The following is a 14862-nucleotide window of genomic DNA, read 5'->3' as shown; positions in this document are numbered from 1 at the left end:
GGGATGGGGACCCGGGGCCCCTGATGCAGGTTCTCCCAGGTCCTCCACAGTTGCGTGGGAGAGCCCAAGGGCCCTCAGTGCCACAGGTAGGGAAAAAGTCCTCCTCCAACACTGCCCAGACCGTGTACGGAGCAGAAATCCCTGGAAGAGATAAGAGAATTGGGGTTTCAAAACCCCTTTTCCCAAGGAAAGCATTTCTCTGCCCCAACAGGAGTTGCTGTCTGTCTGATTCTCTCCCCCTCTCAGTCTCTCTCTGTCTGATTCCCTCCCCGTCTCTCAATCTCTCTCTCTCCTACTTCCCTCTCCTACTTCCCTCTTCCCTTGGTCCCGGGAGGGTCTCAGCCATTTGTATCCGCCAAGGGCATCCAAAAGGGTTGATGGGTCAAGGCAACCAGCTGGGCTGGGTGGGCAGTGCAGGGGGCTTGCTCTGGGACAGGGGGGCTCAAGCACCCCAGAGGGAGGTGGAGGCCCCCTGGGCAGCCTCCTGCTCCCCCAGCAGGTCCTGGGCTGCGTGCTTAGTGCCAGGTCAGGGGCTCGGGGACAGCTAGTGAGGAGGCCTTGGGTCTTGGTGAGAAACCAGCTCTCTGTTCTTGTCCTGTGCAGGCCCAGCCAGTCCTGGAGGCCGAGTGTCAGAGGGGTTCCCGGGATCCCTGGGCAGGTGATGTGGACTGTGGGGTTCTGGGGAGAAGTTGGGGGCTCCAGGTCTGTGGTCTAAACCCACCACTGTGCCCCATATCCCAGTGTGTCCTTTGCAAACTACAAACCCAAACCAAACACAGCACCAGCCCTGGGGAGGCCAGGATAAGGAACAAACGCAGCTGAGAGGTGGGCCCTTCCTGCGGCTGTGGGGCTTTGGAAACACGCAGAGACCCGAGTTGGCCCCAGAGGCGGTCCCCAGGGCCCGCCCCAGAGCCCACCGCTGCCCCCTGTCTATGGGTTTTCTCGCTGAAACATCAGTGCAATTTTAATTCACACCGCTGGGATTTCAGGGAAGGGCCGATGCTTCGCGAGCGCCACGCACAGCTCTGCGCTTTCTGTAACTTGCCGCCTTCTCTTTGGGGATGTTTGTCTTCATTTTCTTAATTTCCAAGAGCCCATTACAGACGCATGTCACCTCCATTCCCTCAAATACTGTCGCCCTTTTCCCTGTGAGCCGCATGCCCTTTTCCTTGGCTGGGGGCGTTTTTTGTTGTTGTTGTTGTTTTTTATCTTTTCTGCTGCCGGCACACGGTTCCGGGTTTCACAGCGTCAGACCCGCCAGCCCTTGCTCGACACTCCAGTCTAGAACGCTGCCGCTTCTTTCTGCAAGTTGTGCCATATTCACATTAAGTGTGTTCCAGCACCTTCTGAGTTTGTGGGGTGGAGGAGAACCTGACCCGCCCATGTTTATCCTGACATGCAGACCGTGGGAGGGACGCTCGAACCGGGTCCTGCAGGGAGGCCCCTGCCCTCATCTTCTGGCCACGCCATGGTGTGTGGCTGACTCTGCCCTCGGCTTCCTCCGAGCTGTGCCGCAGTCACAGTGTTTGGTTGTTTTCGTTGTTTTCATCATCCTCGTGATCCATGTCAAATACTTAAACTCACAGAAAAGCAAGACTCCCTCTCTCTCTCAGACATTTCTCGTCATTGTCCAGTTTTGTGTATTTATTTTGCCTTTGAGAAAGACTTTGGAGCCATTTTCTTGAAGTTAGAAAGAGGTTTATTTTGTAAAATTGTTATGTTTCTGTATTTGAGTTAGGGGGACCGGACGCTTTATAATCCTTAGTTCTTCCTATGAAGGAATGTGAGGCGGCTGTCCATTTCTCAGGGTTCCTAACAAAATGGCTTTAGTTCACATTTTGTAGTTCCGTTTACAGAGCTGCGACCTGTTTCTCGCTGGGTTTTACTTCAAAGGATTTTTTAGCCAGAAAGTTAAAAAAAATCAAATGGAAATAATTAAAACTCTTATACTTCTTTAATACCTCTACTGCAGGAAAAAAAATGAAAATAATGAGACAGTTCTAGCAACCGTGAGCAAAATTTCCATGCCATTAGAAAAGCAAGGGTTGGCCTCGCTCTGGTCTGTGTGCTGCATGGTGATAAGCTGGGGCACCCCCATTTGAGGCCGCAGGTGATGGTGCAGGCCGCTGGGTGCTGCTGTAGCTCCAGGTCCCGCAAACCTCACAGGGGAGGCCGTGGCCTCCTGTAGTGATGCCGCCCTGGGGTCTCCCGGCAGCTTTCCTGGGACCCGCCCTCCTCCCCTCCACTGTGCCTTCCTCCTCCTCCCTCCTGGGCCTATGTCCTAGATAAGCCTGTTAAATGAGCCCCATAATACTTAAAATGCTAGTCCGTTTAATATGTAAACAATGACAATTTTTTTTCAAAGGGTTTAGGATTTAAATTAGTTTTTTTAAAAACCCAATTACTGCCATTTAATTCAGAGGAGAGGGTTCTTTATGTGCTAATTACATAGCTGGGAAATGAGCGATCAGGGGCTCAATGGGGCATTAGGGGCACTTTTTAAAGGTTTAGAAGTATTTATCTGAGTTTGGGGTTTGCAGTCTGCATTCAGGGCCGTGCAGGCAAATTTGGAACCAGGATGAAGGGTTACACGGCAGCTCCGCGGAGAGGAAAACTCTGCCATTTCAGCGTATTATTATCTGGATGATGTTTACGAAGTGTCAGGACCTGGATGTGGTCCCTGCCCAACTGATTCTGTGTCCGGTGGGCAGAGGAGCAGAGCCTGCTGGATAGAGGGTAGATGGGACAGGGGACCTGGGCCTGGTCAGGGCACTACCTTGGGCCCTTGGGAGGCCTGAGCCTTCCAGAACTTTCCAGAACCTTCTAGAGGGGCACACATGGCTGCCCAGGCAGATGGGCTGCAGGGAGTTGTCTCGCCATGGGCAGTTCCTCACTCTGAGTCCCTGGACTGCAGAGGGAGTTCTTCAACTGCTCCAAATGGCTCTTCCCTCCACCCCCCATTGCCTTCCTTCCTCCCCACCGAGGGGTCTCTCTGACAGATCTGGAGCCCCCATGAGGTCCAGAATGTTCTAGAGCCACCCTGTTCATACTGTTGCCTGACAAGTCAACACCTCTGCCTCCTAAGAGAGAGTAGATGAGTCATTTAAAAGAGAAATTATGTTGGAAGTGAAGTGAACCTTATTTGGTTCAGCAGTTTTTGAACACATCTGATTAGGAATTCCCCGGGGACTGGGTGGGGCAGGGTTAGATAAAAAGCCCCCGTCAGGGTGGCTGGGCAGGGCCATGGAGCCGGTCCACTCACCCGGAACCCCAGCCTCATGCAAACACAGATACTGTGACTCTGTCCCAGACTTACAGAAGATGGACCTGTAATTGACACTGTACTGTATTTAACTGCCATGGAGGTAAATGTCTTCAGGAAACACTGCACCACGTTTCGAAGAAGTTCAAACAGCATCCCTGCAGCAGGTGCACTTTCCGTGCCTCTGACTGGGTAGTGGTCACCGCCAGACGTGAGTGGTCTACACCAGCCCCACACTCTCCAAGACAAAGCCCGAAGGACGGTGGCACCTGGCTTCTGGTGGTGGAGTACAGCTGGTCAGATGCCCAGGAGACTCAGGTTCCAGGGCAGGAGCTGTAGGAAGACCAGGGAGGTCTCTGCCCATGTCCCTTCTGGAGGCTCCTACAGGAAAATCTAAGGGCTGCTTTTCCCACTGCAAACCACGTCAGACTCTCCCAGAGCAAGGGAGGCACCTCGGGGCTGTGGGCCTGGGGGAGGCTCCTGTAAGTCTATTTTCAGAGGGGATCTTCTCAGCAGAGGACAGAGCGGTGGGGCTTGGCCTTTCGAAGCCACAGCCCTGGAACCACCTGGAGATGACACCCAGGCTCTTGTCTGTCCCGCACGATGGTGAGAAGGGGGCGAGGTCTGTCTAGAACTGCTCCCCAGTCGGCTGCCCCCAACGGAAACGATGCCCAGAGACCTTCCCTCCTGCTTACCAAGATCCATCTTGACAGGGGCCGTGCCATTGCGTGAAGCCCCATCTGATTTCTACAGAAAGCCACGTGGAAGTTGTCCACGCCATTTGCAGAGGTTAACGGCTCTCTCTGAAATGGTTCAGCGAGGGCTGGCAAGACTGGGCCAGAACCAGCTCCCCCATCTCTCCTTCATGTGAGGGAGAAAGCCCCGTGAAGCTCCCAGTGCTGCCTGCTGGGCGCCAAGGGTGTGGAGGCAGGGGGCTCTTCGCTGGGGGAATTTGTGCACAATTACTTGACATAAGTTAGTCCCTCCCTTCCCCCTGGAGAAATGATCGGCCTCCAGGAAGTTGGACCTCGCCTTGTTCAAAACAAACACAGGGCCGTCTGAGAGCAGGCCCAAAGCACACACGTGTAAGAAGAAGGCTAGAGTTTTACTTTCCTCCCCCAAGACTGCAAAGCACTGGGGAAAAAATTTTAGTTCAGGGAGCGCATCCAGCTGGGTCACGAGTGGGAGACCTGGGTTCAGGACCGTCCAGCTGTGTCGGGAACGGGAGGCCTGGGCTCAAGACTGCCCCTGGGCTCCTGCTGGGACCTTGGAGATCGGCACCTCCCAGCGTCGTTGTCCGGCGGGAAGGGGGAGCCTCCACACAGAGGCTCCCACAGCGCGGGGAGAGTGTGGAGGAGGCCAGAGAGCCGTTCGGCGGAGGCTCGGAGCTTCCCTGGAACATGGTGCCCAGCTTGATTCTTGAAGAGAGGACGTGGACAGCAGAGGAGACGCAGGCCTGGGGACGGGCAGTGGGACAGCAAGCACAGCACGGGCATAGGCTGGGCGGGGGCCGATGCCCTCAAAGTCAGGAAGATGCCCCCAAAGTCAGGGCTGAGGGGCCACGCTCATGCCCATCCCCCCCTCCTCCCCTCCCCTCCCGCACAGCCTCTGGCATCAGAACCCGCGCCCTTGCACACTCCTGGGAAGCCCCGTCCTGCTTAGACCAACTCAGGGCGCGTGGAGCCCGCCTCCCCTGGAAGGGGAAATAGGAAAAAACCGTGAAAACCTCCGGAGTCAACCACAGCGGCCCGAAGGACCTTGACCTAATTGGTCCAGGAAAGTCAACATCGGCACCTAGAGTGTTCAAAAAAAGTGAAGATTAAACTTAAAGCGATTAGACAACTTATTTTTCTTTTTCAAGACATTAGCTGGTCAAAAATGACAAAAATGTCCTTAAGCCTGGATGAGGCAGAGGCGGGAAACAGGCGGCCTTTTGTTTGGCAGAGGGGCTGAACCACCCGAGCCCGCGTGGGACACCCAGGAACCCACCTCCCGAGAGCCCGGCGAGGGGATCGGGCCGGGTATTAGCCGGGGATTAGACGGCCGAGCTGCTGGCCTGGTAGGGGAGCTGCCGGCCACCCGCAGGCCAGGCCTGGGAGGCCCTCCTGGTCCGCGTGCTGCCGCCCCCGGGTCAGGGGCTCCTGGAAGGAAGGGCACTTTCCTCGGGAGCTCGCTTTTTATTTTGGGGGGCTGAGTAGCACCCCAGGAAACAGCAAGGCAGCTCCAAGAGTCCAGCCTGGTCCGCACCAGCAAATCTGAGTCAGCCCAGTCGGCCCCAGGCTCCACCACCGCCCCTGGCTTTGGGGTGGACTGGCTATGGTGGCCCCATGGGCAGGGTGGGGGGCCTCAGGGAGGTCTGCAGCGGGGGCAGGGTGGGCCGCGTGAGGCCCTTCACCGTACCCAACTCTTCCTGCCTTGCAGACACCGACCGCGGGCCCGACATTTTCTCAAGAAAAGAAAACACAAGAGCCCACATTTCTTATCTGAGTTAAACAATGAGCTCCGGGCGTCCTGGGAAGGGGTTTCGCAGTGAATTCAACGTGCCAGGAGCTCTCAGCGGCTGCTGCCAAGGCCAGCAGTGGCTGCAGGCGAGCGCTGGTTCTGTGTCCTGGCCTGACCGAGCCCTCCCGCTCTGTGGCAGGCAGGTGACACACCAGCTGTGAGCCTGGGTAACCCGAGCCCACCTGATGCGGCAGCCCTGGCAATGACAATTGAAGGGTCTCCTCACCCAGCTTCCAGGCACTGGCATTGTGGGTCCCGCACACCCTGCTGGGGCTTAGGCGTAATTATAGGGTCGGGTTACCCCGAGAAACAGGTATTCACATTGTTTAGGACAAACCTCCTTGGAGCTGGACCCCAGCCGTCCCCAGACCGTTCGTCTCTTCCCCGTGGCTCCCTGGGCCAGGTCTCCCTGTGCCCCCCCCCCGAGACTCCTCTTCGATGCTCCTTGTTGCCCCGGCCCACAGAGCCTGGGGCTGCAGAGCGGGGCTGGGGCCTCTTGGTGGCCCGGGCGCCCAGCTGGGGAGAGCCTGGGTGTCTCCCTTTGTTTTTCCAGCAGTTGAAAGCAGAGTCCAGGTGTGAGGAGATTGTTTGGCTGGCTTTGTCCAGGAGCCACAGGACACCAGGCCAGGGCGGGGCTGGGGGTAGAACACTCCTCCGGCAGCCTAGGAACCGCCCCTGGGAAGAAAGGGGGTCTCGGGCAGCCTCGCTATGGAACCACCGGCTTAGGGCCTTCATTCCAGGGGCGATGCCGCCCTGCTGACGGAGTTGGGGGCCTGGGGCTGCAGCACAGCTAAAGTGGAACGTGCCCAGCCCGCACTTCCCAGCTGGCCAGCCCTGCACGATGCTCCGGGGTCTCGGCAGGGCACGCCGGGCACTGAGTCCTCAGACCCGCTGTCTGGGGCAGCTCTGGTATCGTCCATTTTACAGACAAGGCAGTGGAGGCCCAGAAAGACGGACCGACAGTCCCCGCCTTAGAGTGCCTGAACTGGGGCTGGGACCGGGCCTGACGCTCTCCAGGCCTTCCTGTGTCTCAGTGTCACTTTTCCTGAATTACACAGTGGCGAGAAGCCAGTTTCTAGTTTAGGGGTGGAATGATCCCCCAAGTCCCTGGGTCCACAGGGGCTCTAGGCCAGCTCCGAGGACTCTAAGGGAGTGGGGCCTCCCTTGCTTTCTGGGACCACAAAGGACAGGACATTTCTCTTGCCCTCAGCTCTGGCTGCTGGGTGTCGACAGAGGAGTGGGCTTATCAGGCATCTCCTGGCCCCACCGCCCCCTGCTTCTCCCCTCCTGGTAAACACACACTTTGCTCTCTGATGGCTGCAGGCACCCCCCACTCCATACAAACCCCTCCTCCTGACAGCCGTAATCAATATTTCATCTCGTCCCATGCTGGGTGACTGGGTCACCTGGGGGTCCAGGATGCTGGGAACTGACCTGGTTTACGGCCCCCACTGGCCAAGATGCCCGCTGGAACTTGGAGGTATAAACAGTGGACGCTTCTCCTGCTGCCACTGGCTCCGGGCTGGGGAGGGGCTGGTGCAGGGAGAGGGCTTGGCCCTGGGGTTCTCACCCCCAGGGTCCCATCACCAGAGAGGTGGGGTGGGGGGGAGGGCCTCGGAAGGAGTCATCCCATTTCACAGGTGAGGAAACTGAGTCAGAGACACGGTGCAGGGGACGGGAGTCCAGGCCTAGCCTGGAGCCACTCCCACCAGAACAGGGTGACCCTGGCTGCTCCGGCATCCCCTCCTCAGCCCAGGCTTCTGGAGACCAAGGGCAGGGCCATTCCTGCACCAGCAGCCTGGACAACGAGTTCTCCCCACGCTGACCTGGCTGCCGCCGGCCCGGGTGCAGGCATGTGAGGTGGGTCACACGGTACAGATTTAGACACAAGCCTGTCACTCGGAGCAAGGAATGTGGCGTCTCCCTCCTTCCTGCAAAGCCTCATCATGTGTGTGTGAGAGAGGCTGGGGACAGTGGTGGCTGCCAGGGGACTCGACATCCTTTGCATGTTTCTTCCTATGGTTCCAGAACATTCCAGCAGCAGCACCCCTCCCTGGATACTCGGGGTCGGCTGCAGGGGAGACACTGGGGGTCAGATTGGAAGTGGCAAGGTCCTGAAGGGCCATCCAGGAGGACCCCCTGGAGGAGGTGGCTTCGTGTGGATGGAGGAGGGTGGTGGCTCCCAGAAGCAGCACTGCAGGCTTCCTCCTCTGCGGGCAAACCCCGTCCCACGAAGGCGGGAGTCAGGTTGCCTACCAGCGTGTTGATGAAATATTCCTGACAGTGGAGCAGAATGCCTGCTTTTCGCAGAGTGCCTTTCTAATCCTTCTGCACAGGAGGCAGTGCAAGCTGGAGGGGCCGCAGCACCTGCGGCTGGGACCTCGCTTGTCCGGAAGTCCCTGACCTCATGAGCCAGGCCCCGCCGTCCTCCCTTGCCGACGCTTGCCAGTTTCCAGGGCCAGGCACCCATTTGTGCTAAATGTCCCAGGATGCATTTGAGGCCGGTAGTCCTTGGACTGTGGCTGGAGGGTCTTCCCCTGGGCCAAGGGGCTATGTGCAGAGCTGGCCAGGCAGGGGAGTCCTACTGGGAGTTGGAATTCCCTGTAAACTCCCCCAGTGAAGGGCTCCAGCCTGGCAAGCCCAACTTGTCATTCTTGGGGAAAAAAAGCAGGGGGACCCCAGCCCTCTTCCAGAGAACTTCCTGCTTCCCTCACCGTTTCCCTCTGTCCCCCTCCTGTAATCCTGGGGAGAGGCCGCATCCCTCCTAGCGCAACCACTGGGTATGGCTTTGTGCAGAAAGGAAAGGATCTGCTTCAAGTTCAACAATGGTTGACACAAGCCTTTTTGCATCCACTGCTAAGAGAGCTGAAGGCAGCACCCATCCAGTAAATACAAAAGCTGAGACTCGGGGAGCCCGCCAGCTGGGAGGCATCTGGGCTGTCCCCGGGCAACCCTGCGCCCCCTATGGTGTAACGGCTGTGCCCCCACAGCCAGCATTGGGGTCTGCGTCCAGTCTCTGAGGTTTCACTTTCCTGTGCTTATGGGTGAAGTCTTCACGCCAGGGTGGCACACTCGCCTCCCACTGCCAGTGACACACCTGCCCTCACCTGGTACTTGGAAGTGTTTGGGAGAGGTGGGCAAAGTTTGGCTGGAAGGCAACCGAGGGAGCCTGCCATCTTGTCAGAGCCCCTTCCTTTCTGAATATGGTGCCAGCACCTTGGGAGTGGGGCAAGACAGGGCTCCAGAAAGTTTTCTCGCTCAGACCAGCGGGTGCCAACACTCAGGTATTCCCGCCGTGTTCAGGGTCACATTGATCATCGTGTGAGGAGGGGGCCGTGGAGGGAGCCAGGTACCCTGCATGCTGGCACAGAGCCGGCTTTCCCTGGGCTTGGCGCAGCTGCCATCTTGCGATGGGCCGAGTGTGTTGCTGTTTTCTGGATACATCAGTAAGAGGGAGGCAGGATGAGGCCGTTCCTTGCGCTGGCCTCTCACCTCCCCCTTGGCCAGTTTTCCTGTGTGCTGTGGGCGTTCAACTTTGACCTTTGGGATAAGATAATGGGACTTCTGTTCTGGGGAGCGGCTTCAGTGGGGGCTCGGGGCCAGGTCTGCAGGGATCCATTTGGTCTCCATGACTTACCCTTGTTGATCAATCTAAACACAGACACATTTTGAGTTTGCAGGTTCTCGTTTCAGAGGGGACAGTAGCTGCATCGGGGAGGCGGGGACCCATGTTTTAGTTCCCCTTGGTGCCACCGGGCCTCCCCTCTGTGGAACTGGGAGTGTTGGAACACGGCACAGAGAAATTCTTCTGCTCTCTGGCTGACACCGTGCCTTCCTTCCTTCTTCCTGGAGCTGAGCCATGTGGATGGGACCCGTGGAAAGAGCAGGGCTGCAGCTGCCCTTTGGGACCCTGGGGTGCAGAGACTGAGGACTAATAGTGAATCACATGCCCCTTGGCCCCGGATTGATAACAGGCAACTTGCTCTTGTGGGTCCCGCGGGAGATCAAATGGGACAGAGCTGCTGGCAGGGGCGGGGTCGCTCGGGGGCTGCAGACCCAGGAGCTCAGCCCAGCAGTGCCTCGTCTGGGGGTGCTCGGGCACTGCCCACTCTCTGTCACCATGAATGCCATCGCAAATAATGCCAAGCATTGTTACAATATCTGTGGGTTGCCGTGGTTCCTGTTCTCCAGGCCCGGGCTGTGATTTTTTTTCTCATCTCTGTGCAGAGAACTTTGTGAGAGCTGCGGCCTGCTGGCCCGGAGAACGTCACCTCGGAAACCCGTGCACCTGACCCCTGTCCTGTTAGCAGGAAAGGGAGCCGCTCCCGTCAAAGGGAAGGAGCTCCGGGCCGAGAGTGGTTTGGTGGGGGTGGCGGTAGGTGAAAGACGGTCCTAAGACACCCAGCCACCTCTTTTCCTCCCCCCGGGTTCAGAGCCATCCCCTCGCCGGGCTCTGGCTGGGGGCCGTGCGCCGTGACCTTGAGCCCTGACAGCCCACTCTTAATTATGCCTGCCAGACAAGCATGGCAGCTTGGAGTTCCTGCAGTCAGCCCCGGCGATGCATCTCCCTCGGCGAATGGACCGCGGGCTCTGGATTTTGACAAAGTCACGAGCGAGACTGGCATTTTAAAGCAGCATGTTGGAAAAGCGGCTTTGGGAGGCGATCATTTCTTTCACTTTCAATCCAGCATCGGCAGCACCCGAAGTGGTCCCTGCTCCTCAGGCGGATGCGGCCCCCGGATGGCCGTTGCCACGAATTTTTGTTTAGGAACCTGGTTTTTATTAAATGTAATTGCTTCCCTTTCTGGCCTTAAATCAAGGGTGGCCTCAGCCCAGGGACAGCATCAATTTGATTTAATTACTCTGCACTGTAGCCTTCTGAGCCGAGATGTGGCTACTGGGGTCTCACATAGGGCCCCCAACTCAAGATGAGCGCGGAGGCCTTGACGGGGCTGCGAGGTATTTGCCTCCAAGAAGGGGCAGGTGAAGAGCCCAGGTTCTCTGACCCCCACCCCTCGCCTGTCTCTGCAGAGAACCGGCCCCGACCATGGTTTCCACTCCCTCATTGATGTGTTTATTTTTCATTTGCCATTAAAACCACGTTGGCTCTCTAACTCAGGGGCAATTCATTAAGGGCTATTTATCTTTTGCAGTGATATTTTACCCGCAGAGCTGAGCTCAGGGCTGTAAAAACCGAGACAGCGTCGCCGCCCGGCAGCTCCTAGAAGGCGTATGGGGGTGCATGGGCTGCCTGGCCTCCCAGGTGTGAGGGTGGGGCCACAGCCAGAGGGGATCTCTGCATCCCAGACCCCCACAGCCCATGAGGGGCCCCGCCTCCGTTTCCGCATCCTGCGTTCCACGGTACGATGGATGGGCTTCCCTCGGCAAAACCGTCATCCACATTGATCCCGCAGAAGGAAAGCCGGAGCTGGTGCGGGTGCCCCTGGAGAAGCAGGCGGTCGGAGCAGGGGGCATGACACGGCTTTTACTCCCGATACGGATCCCTTTCCCCCAGCATGGAAACCCAAAGCCAGAGGCGGCCCCCTCTCCCCAGGTTTCATCAACATCACCAACGGCAAGAGGGCACAGGCAAGGTCGGTCCTTGCTCCCTTGGCTCCCAGAACTCTGGGGGAAAACACTGGACATTATTAAGATGATTTGTTAAATAATAGAAAATGTTTTTCATTCCCCAATTTCCAGCTCTCGGTAAAACCATCCTCCGTCCGCCCGCTTCTCATCCCTGATATTTAGACTTATGGGCCAATTTGAGGGTATTTTCTCTTTCTGCCGTGATTAATGCTTCTATGAAACAATGTCATCACAAGTCACCTACCTGCCCTGTCAGCTCGGCATCAATCTCGCTGGGCTGGGCGGTAATTTATGACTGGTGCCTGCAATTTGCAAACCTAATGGGGAGGAGGGACGGGGGAGCCGGCTTGAGCGCTGTCTGCAGCCTCCTTGGTCTCCCCCCATTAGCAGAACAAATGGGGCAGAGATCAGACATCATCTCCAAGGCTCAATAAATATTTTATCAGCCATAATGGAAATTGTCAAATTGATCTAATTGTACAATACGTTATCAGTGAGATATCAAAGCCTGGCCTGGCCTCTGCCCGGACTCTCCAGGGCTGCCCCACCTGCGAGGATGAGAGTCAGAAAGCCCAGGGCGGACCCCGACGTGGTGGCGTTAATCAGACGTGGCCAAAGCGGCCCGTTAAGGAGATGATAAATTTTGTGGAAACAAACGGCCTTCTTCTGTTGTGCTTTGCTAGTCTTGATATTTGAAGCAGAGAGGGGAAACAGACATAGACAGAGAAGGTGGGACAAATTCAGAACTTTCTGGAAGCACTGACACATTCTCACTGTCTGAGTTGGGGTGGGGGCAGCCTTCAGTCGGTCGGGTGGACCCCAAGAGAAGACGCCACCTGACCCGTTCTGCGCGGAAGCATGTGCCATGCACGGGAGGTGGTTTTACCTTTCTGGCCCTCAGGCCTGCCTGGGACGAGGACACTCATGGTGCACGGCATTTCTGAAAACGTGGGGCCACGCTGCATTCATCAGCCACGGAGTCACACTCTGGCCTGTGCCACGCACACCCGTCCGCGCTGCAGGAGCTGGGAGCACTTCTGAAAACCAAGCTCGTGAGAAACGGAGCTGCTCCAGCCTCCACCCGCTCCCCCCAGTCCGGGGCCATTTCCGGGGTCTGGTCCTCCAGGAAGAGGTTCGGGCTAGGGCTGGGGGCCGCTGTCAGTCAAGCGTCTTTCACAGCCAGCCAAGACCTTTTGATTTCTAGAACAAACAGCGATGTCTTAGACCTGGAGCAGATTTGCAAAATGGAGTGAAAACATCTGGCCGTGCTAACAACCAGCAGCCTGGCTGAACACGGGGAGCCCTGTCCCGGGGGTGGGGTGGGGACTGGCCCTCCCTGGCTCCCGCCGGAGACCTGAGCTGGGCCCTCCTGCACGTGGCCCGACAGCGTGGTCCTCGGCTGCTCCGTCGAAGCCTTGGTTGACCTTTTGGCATTGCTCCTCGGTCTCAGGGCAGTCGCCGTCATAAGGGATGCACAAAAGCACGGGGGATCTTCCCCACCTGCTGTGACATCCAAAGGCGCCGAGCAGCATCCCAGGCTTCAGGGAAGACAGCCTGCCACTGCCGTGTGTGTTCCCAGTGTGCAGGCCCCGGGGTGCGCACAGCCAACGGTGCATCTGGGATTTCCAAGCCTCGTGCTCCCCCGAGAGTGGGTAATTACCTGGATGTGGACCGTATATACTGGAGGCCCAGACGTTTACAGAATTCCCTGCCCGCCAAGCTGTGAGGGGAGGTGTCTGGAAGGGGCAAAGGGGTCCAGGAGGGGAAATTGATGGATGGCCTTTGCCGGGGCCCTGGTGTTACAGGCTGCAGAGGGTAGCCCGGGCAAGGGACCTGCACGGCTGACCGGACCCTAAGTTGCCACCACATCACCTGTCCCCCCCAAGCCGGGGCCCTCAGGTGGGACGCTGGTCTCTCAGCTGCAGCTTTTCCATGAGGGAATCCGACATGTTTGCTGGGATGCAGGATCCGGGCTGTGTTGCTGATGAGATCACATGGGGGCTGGAGAATTCGCACCCGCGGGCACCCGTGGAAGCCCAAGCTCTGTCTTTTCAGTTGCCTGTCATTTAAAATGAAAGTAAGAAGGGAGACCGTGTGGCAACGGCGATGCTGGGCAGGGAGGAGTTACTGGTTTGCAGCCCCTCGGGGGCCTAGTGTTCCGGGCTCTGGTTTTTGCTGGCTGAGACACAGGGACCCCTGGGTGTGTGGAACCGTGCTGGGCAGTGTGGACATGGGTCCGGGCTGAGGACTTTGTCGGGTGTCAGGACTCAGGATAGCAGGACCCTCAGGCAGCAGGGCTCCAAGCAGCAGCCCCTCGCCCCAGTCCCAGCAGGTGGCCTCCCCAACTTGAGCTGGGTTCAGCTCCTCTCTCCACTTCTTTCTCTCTTTCTTCTTAGCAAAGCAAATGACCTTTGAAACTCTTTATTAAAATTATTATTATTATTTGAGACGGAGTCTTGCTCTGTCACCCAGGCTGGAGTGCAGTGGCATTATCTCTGCTCACTGCAGTCTGCCCCGTGGGTTCAAGGATTCTCCTGCCTCAGCCTCCTGAGTAGCTGGGATTACAGGTGTGCACCACCACGCCCGGCTAATTTTTGTATTTTTAGTAGAGACAGGGTTTCATCATGTTGGTCAGGCCAGTCCCGAACTCCTGACCTCAGGTGATCCTCCCGCCTCGGCCTCCCAAAGTGCTGGGATCACAGGCTTGAGTCACCGCACCTGGCCTATTCTTTTTTTCTAAATAGTGAGGCCCAGATGGTAGTCATGTGTCACACACTTCTGGTCTGCAGCCCCTGGAGAGCCGAGGCCCTGTCTGTGGACGGAGGGGGAGGGACTGGGGAGCCGAGGCCCTGTCTGTGGACGGAGTGGGAGGGACTGGGGAGCCGAGGCCCTGTCTGTGGATGGAGGGGGAGGGACTGGGGAGCCGAGGCCCTGTCTGTGGACGGAGGGGGAGGGACTGGGGAGCCGAGGCCCTGTCTGTGGACGGAGGGGGAGGGACAGGGGAGCCGAGGCCCTGTCTGTGGACGGGGGAGGAGGGGGAGGGACTGGGGAGCCGAGGCCCTGTCTGTGGATGGGGGAGGGAGGAGGGACTAGGGAGCCGAGGCCCTGTCTGTGGATGGAGGGGGAGGAGGGACTGGGGAGCCGAGACCCTGTCTGTGGACGGAGGGGGAGGGACTGGGGAGCCGAGGCCCTGTCTGTGGATGGGGGAGGGAGGAGGGACTGGGGAGCCGAGGCCCTGTCTGTGGACGGGGAGGAGGGACTGGGGAGCCGAGGCCCTGTCTGTGGACGGGGGAGGAGGGACTGGGGAGCCAAGGCCCTGTCTGTGGACGGGGGAGGAGGGGGAGGGATTGGGGAGCCGAGGCCCTGTCTGTGGACGGAGGGGGAGGAGGGACTGGGGAGCCGAGGCCCTGTCTGTGGACGGAGGGGGAGGGACTGGGGAGCCGAGACCCTGTCTGTGGATGGGGGAGGGATGAGGGACTGGGGAGCCGAGGCCCTGTCTGTGGACGGGG

At 58.1% G+C, this 14862-nt stretch overlaps 1 protein-coding gene across 6 annotated transcripts in view; it reads left to right on the top strand.

Annotated features, from left to right (window-relative positions):
- LOC105496680 (PR/SET domain 16) overlaps window positions 1-14862 on the top strand; it is a 364998-nt gene that overhangs the window by 60083 nt on the left and 290053 nt on the right. The gene's annotated exons all lie outside the window — the stretch shown is intronic.

The sequence above is a fragment of the Macaca nemestrina genome, chromosome 1 (genome assembly GCF_043159975.1).
Source record: "Macaca nemestrina isolate mMacNem1 chromosome 1, mMacNem.hap1, whole genome shotgun sequence".
Lineage (NCBI taxonomy): Eukaryota > Metazoa > Chordata > Mammalia > Primates > Cercopithecidae > Macaca > Macaca nemestrina.
This window is presented reverse-complemented; position numbering and strand designations above follow the sequence as displayed.